Below are 6,483 nucleotides of genomic sequence, written 5' to 3'. Positions count from 1 at the left end.
CTGGTGAGCTTCACTCGCACTAGAGGATGCTAAAACATGGCTCAGAGGGGCACGAGATAACCTGAGAAGGGCTGACCACGACGGGGTGTCTCACGGCGGCGACGGTGACCAGTTTTGGGGGAAATTTGGTGAACTTGCGCTCTGGTGAACAAGAAGGGTCGGCTGAGGGTGGACTGGGTTCGTACAGAGAGACGAAGCAAGGGAAACACTCAATTTATAGCGATCGTCCACGTGCTTTGCGAATTTGGGACGGAAGTGCACACGGTGGTGAATAGATGAGTCATCGAAACTCATCTACCGTGGCGCTCAATGGAGTAAAGTCTCGGGGTGGTAATTGGCTGTCTCTCACGACCAACTGTGATGTGGTAACATGGTCTATGGTGTGGTGTAACCGAGATAAATAATGGCCACCATGGCGACGGCCGCACGACCACGTCGCCGGGCAAGTGGGTATGGTGGGGCGGACTCAATCCAATCCCCCCTGATCTTTTCACCCCCGCGGTAATATCCCACTTGAACTGAGCATGAATCTCGGTGGCCAGCTCGAATCATCGCGCGGAGATCGCTGGCGGCCAGGTTCCCTACACCTGCGATCTTCTTTAGTTTACTGTACCTTACAGAGCTCATTCGGTGCGCCTGACAAAGCAACTTGAGGGGTCTTTTTCTTCGATTTCTATGTGACGAGCCACTAATCCGACTACATCAAAGCTATTCTCCTATAAACCAGCTTCAACTTTGTCATAAGGGTCTTGAGAAGTTACTCACTAGATCAAGCATAATCCGGCTCCAAAGTTGATCAGAAACCACTGATAGTTTGTGTTGAGTGTAAGGCCCGACTGACAAACCGACTTCTAGGGCATTTTACTCCAATTTCTATACAGTCCTAGGGCTCAGTCACTTAATCAAACTTGGACTAGTATAGTAGTTCTACAACTTTGCTATAATGTCTTATAGCAAACCCTTCATGGATCAAGAGATACAGAAGCTTAAAGTTGTCCTGTTAACACTGTTTTCAGAGTTAAGAATATGGGTACTCTTGGATCTTTTTCAATTTACACCAATTTTCACCACAAAACATGGAAATCCCCACACATGAAAGTTGCTTAACTTTGTTTATTCTATCACTTTCATGCATACACTTTTGACTAAAAGTGCATAGAACTTGAAATCACCCTATAGGATACTATTTAGGGTTTTAGGGTTCCAAATTAGGGTTTTGAGTGTTCTAGGGGGACAAGTGGCACTTGAGCTCTCTAAGTTTAACCTTTCTTGAACATTTCTACTAACTTGTTGAGATCATCCTTTAGTGCTCACCTCACAAGTCCACATGCTTCTAATCCTTGGGGAGAGACACTCCCACCTAGGGTCAAGGGCTTCTTTGACCAAGTCAGAGCATCACATCACATGTTTGTGTTGAAATTTTAGCCTAGTGGATGCATCCTAGGTGTATCATACATAATGAAATGCCAATGCATACGATGTCATGCCAAAGTTTTAGTTCTCGTAACACCAGAGGTGTTACATTCCCAAAGGCTATTTTTGTGCTCTCATCTTCGCAATATTTTTGAGCTTTTAAAGCTTTGCTCAAAATAAGACCCTAATAATGACAAAAAAATAAAACAAGTAAGTACTTTAATTAAAACATTTGTCAAGTGTTAACACAAGTAAATACTTTAATTAGCACAGTAAGAACAACCTTCAAGCTAGTATAAGCCAAGCAGTCTGCGAGATGGTCATTCGGCATTAAGGACAACCCGAGCTCAAGGTTTAGATAGCCCATGTTATCGATCATCTCTCGGCAGACATCAATTTTCTTGCTATCAGGTAGACAGTATAGGAAATCATGTTCTTCATCACCTCCGTACACTAGGGACCCTTGAGGATACTTCAAGTCCTTAGCATAGTGATGTGCTTCGGCAATTTGATGTTGTGTTAGTTGTTTTCCTGAAGCGTGACGAATGATAAATTCAAGATCCCCAATCAATGCTGCTTCGGGAGTTGGCAATGTAATTATTTTTGACAAACTCTCCTTTACTTGTTCAGATGACTTAATTTTCGAAGGCCCAGGAGCAGCGCCTACGTCGATAACTTCTTCTAGATCTCCAGTTTCATCTTTGGCCATCTTAGTAGGAGCAGGACTAGCCATCTTCGACAGCCTTAGAACAGTGTCTAGAACGCTGGCCATTATTCTCCCCTTCCTAGGAGTAGGTGCCAAGGCTGAAGTGGTTGTTACTCTTGAGAACCATTGTACCACTAGAGAACTCATCACCTTCGGCTGCTGATCAGTTTTCAAACTCTCTGATTTTGAATTCTCTAGCTGAATGGTAGGAACTTCGGCTCCTGCATTGGGTATTACCTCCAAAGTTGGGAGGATATCTTTGGCAGACTCAACAATCTCTGTCTTCGAACTCTCTGCAGCAGGCAGTAAAGTAGCCCTCTCCAAAAATATGACTTCGGTCGGTGAGTTACAATTTTCATTTTCTTTGCTTTTGGCTCGGTAGAGGGGGTCGTTGGTGCGATTTTCCTTTTTGGCCCTTGCTTCCGAGCCGGAAAGTAGTAATCAGGATAGACAAAATCGATGACATCAAATACTCTATTCAACCTTTTCTTTCCGCGAGCGGCGAAGGCGATATTCATAGCTTCATCTTCAGCTTTCATATAAGCCCCCAATAAATCATCACTAGTCGCTTCAATGGCCTCAATCCATTCATCATCTGGCTCTCTCAACTGACTTCTATAGCGATACAAATATTTCAGGTAAACTAGGCCACCTTCGCTTGAACTGTCGGTGGTCTCCTTCGGCATTTCCCATTCATTGACAAGGGACATACTTTGAAAGCAATGTGTTCTTGGACCAAGTCCCTGGTGCCAATGTAGCTGCACACAGTGTTGAAGGCCACCAGGCAGGCTTGAGCCTTATCACTATTCATGATCGAGGGCCTTCGGATGTTGAAGCGCGACTGAATTGGACGCTGAATTATATCATTTGTATCCTCCCTCTCAACCAAATCATTTTTAACATAAAATCATTGCATCATCTAAGATCCTGGCCATTTCTTCCGAAACATGGGGACAAGGCGTCTCGCTTTAGAGTGGCATACGAAGGAGGAGCAACCAAAATTATTATGATATTGCTCATTCCCCATCGCCTTTGTCTCGTAAGATAATTCATGTATGTTGTAGAAGCAATCAGCGTCTGGTTCTAACCCTTGGCTCCTCATTGCCCAGATAAAAACCCTGATTTTAATCAAAGCTTCGGGGGTGAGCTGATGAAGATATATCTCGGATCTTTTAAGTACTTCGACCAGCATCTTGTGCAAAGGAAACCGAAGCCCAGCCTTCATAAAGCCCTTGTTAACTACCACATAATCAGGTTCAGGAAAGGAACAGTGTTCTCTCCCCGGCTCTCACTATTGTTGTATCACGGAAATATTTGCCTTTCATTGCCTCAATCTGCCCTCTCTTAATAGTAGATTTTCCAAAGACAACATGAGTTGGCCTCCATGGTGAGAGCACCTAGAGGGGGGGGGTGAATAGGTGATCCTGTAAAACTTAAAACTTAACACCACAAACTTGATTAAGAGTTAGAACAATGAAATCAAGTGAGTAGAGAGGAGAGCTCTTGTGAAGCACAATAGACACAATAAGGACAAGCACAAGAGACACGAGGATTTATCCCGTGGTTCGACCAAGTACAAAACTTGCCTACTCCACGTTGTGGCGTCCCAACGGACGAGAGTTGCACTCAACTGCTCTCAAGTGATCCAATGATCAACTTGAATACCACAGTGTTCTTCTTTACTTTACTCTTTCCCGTTTGCGAGGAATCTCCACAACTTGGAGTCTCTCGCCCTTACAATAAGAATCACAATGAAGCACTAGAGTAAGGGAGGAAAGCAACACACTCAAATCCACAGCAAATACGCACACACAAGACCAAGATTTGAGCTCAAGACAATATCTCGAGGTTCTCACTAGAACAGAACTCAAATCACTAAGAATGTCGAACAAGTGCACAAGAATAAAGTGAGAGTGATCAACAATGCTCAAGGAATGCTTGGTGTTCTCCTCCATGCGCCTAGGGGTCCCTTTTATAGCCCCAAGGCAGCTAGGAGCCGTTGAGAGCATTTCAAGAAGGCAATTCTTGCCTTCTGTCGCCTGGCGCACCGGACAGTCCGGTGCACCACCGGACACTGTCCGGTGCGGATTTCTTTCCTTCTTTGGTGAAGCCGACCGTTGGAGGTTCAGAGCCGTTGGCGCACCGGACAGTCCGGTGCCCCCTTCTGACCGTTGGCTCTGTCACGCGTCGCGCGCGGATTACGCGGCCGACCGTTGGCCCAGCCGACTATTGGCTCACCGGACAGTCCGGTGCACCACCGGACAGTCCGGTGAATTATAGCCGTATGCCGCCGTCGAAGTCCCGAGAGCAGCCAGTTCGCAGATGCCAGCCTGGCGCACCGGACACTGTCCGGTGCACCACCGGACAGTCCGGTGCACCCACACCGAGCTGTCTTTGGCTGATCAAAGCCATCTTCTTTTCCAACTTGATTTCTCCTGTTTCCAGCACTTAGACACAATACATTAGTCTCCAAAACAATGTACTAAGTCTTAGAAACATACCTTTTTACTTGATTTGCACTTTGTCCATTACTTTGCCTAGATTAACATAAGTCCACTTGTGTTGGCACTCAATCACCAAAATACTTAGAAATGGCCAAATGGCACATTTCCCTTTCAATCTCCCCCTTTTTGGTGATTTATGCCAACACAATAAAGAGCAACTAAAGGAAGTGTAACATCATTACAAATGAGAACTCAAAATTGTTTTGATTCAAATTTGGCATATATGGATCGTTCTTTGCCACCACTTGGTTTGTTTTTGCAAATCAACCTCAATTTCCTATCTCTAAGTCAAACACACCTGTTGAAACATAAAGAGAGTTGTTCCAAAAGAAATTGATAAAAGATTTCAAAAACTCCCCCTTTTTCCCATAATCAACCATTCTCCCCACGAGAGGCCAACTTTTGACAAAAAGAGACAAACAAGAGTATTTTGACGAACCAAAAACTCTAACTCTACTTTTCAAAATTCTCAAGTGGTAGCTGATCCATTTCTTGCTTTGGCCCTTAATTTCTCCCCCTTTGGCATCAAGCACCAAAATGGAATCATTTTTGGCCCTTTAACCCCATTGCCTCACCAAAATCTTCAACTAAGAGTAAAGAGACAATAAGAGTACAAAGATGAACTTGGAATCAATTACTCTTTCATCGGAGTGCAGTGGAAGTCTTGCATGGTCCAAGTCCACCTTTGCCCTTTCAAACCTCCTTTGAGACTAAATTAAGCAAACTCAAGCACATAGTTAGTCTCAAAGGGTCAAGTTGTAGCACATCTCCCCCTAAATATGTGCATCACTTGCAAATGGACTTGTGAGGTCCGGGGAATGCTTGTACAACTTGAGCACCATAAATAACAAAGTGCATTATGGAACATGATCAAGGCATAAAACACATGTATGCTATAAATCAATCTAGGTTCCGCGAATCTAAGACATTTAGCTCACTACGCAGCTTGCAAAAGGTCGACTCATCTAGAGGCTTGGTAAAGATATTGGCTAGCTGGTTCTCGGTGCTAACATGAAACACTTCGATATCTCCCTTTTGCTGGTGGTCTCTCAAAAAGTGATGTCGGATGTCTATGTGCTTTGTGCGGCTGTGTTCAATAGGATTATCTGCCATGCGGATAGCACTCTCATTATCACATAGGAGTGGGACTTTGCTCAGATTGTAGCCAAAGTCCCTGAGGGTTTGCCTCATCCAAAGTAGTTGCGCGCAACACTGTCCTGCGGCAACATACTCGGCCTCAGCGGTGGATAGGGCAACGGAAGTTTGTTTCTTAGAACTCCATGACACCAGGCACCTTCCTAAGAATTGGCACGTCCCTGATGTACTCTTCCTATCGACCTTACATCCAGCATAATCGGAGTCTGAATATCCAATCAAGTCAAAGGTAGACACCTTTGGATACCAGATCCCGAAGCAAGGCGTAGCGACTAAATATCTAAGAATTCGCTTCACGGCCACTAAGTGACACTTCCTTGGATCGGATTGAAATCTAGCACACATGCATACGCTAAGCATAATATCCGGTCTACTAGCACATAAATAAAGTAAGGACCCTATCATAGACCGGTATGCCTTTTGATCAACGGACTTACCTCCTTTGTTGAGGTCGGTGTGTCCGTCGGTTCCCATTGGAGTCTTTGCGGGCTTGGCGTCCTTCATCCCAAACCGCTTGATCAAGTCTTGCGTGTACTTCGTTTGGGAGATGAAGGTTCCATCCTTGAGTTGCTTCACTTGGAACCCAAGGAAACAGCTTAACTCGCCCATCATTGACATCTCAAACTTTTGAGTCATCACCCTGCTAAACTCTTCACAAGACTTTTGGTTAGTAGAACCAAATATTATGTCATCGACATAAATTTG

Source organism: Zea mays, chromosome 9, assembly GCF_902167145.1.
Source record: "Zea mays cultivar B73 chromosome 9, Zm-B73-REFERENCE-NAM-5.0, whole genome shotgun sequence".
In the NCBI taxonomy this organism is placed as follows: domain Eukaryota; kingdom Viridiplantae; phylum Streptophyta; class Magnoliopsida; order Poales; family Poaceae; genus Zea; species Zea mays.
The sequence above is the reverse complement of the archived record's forward strand: the minus strand, read 5'-3'. Positions refer to the sequence as shown.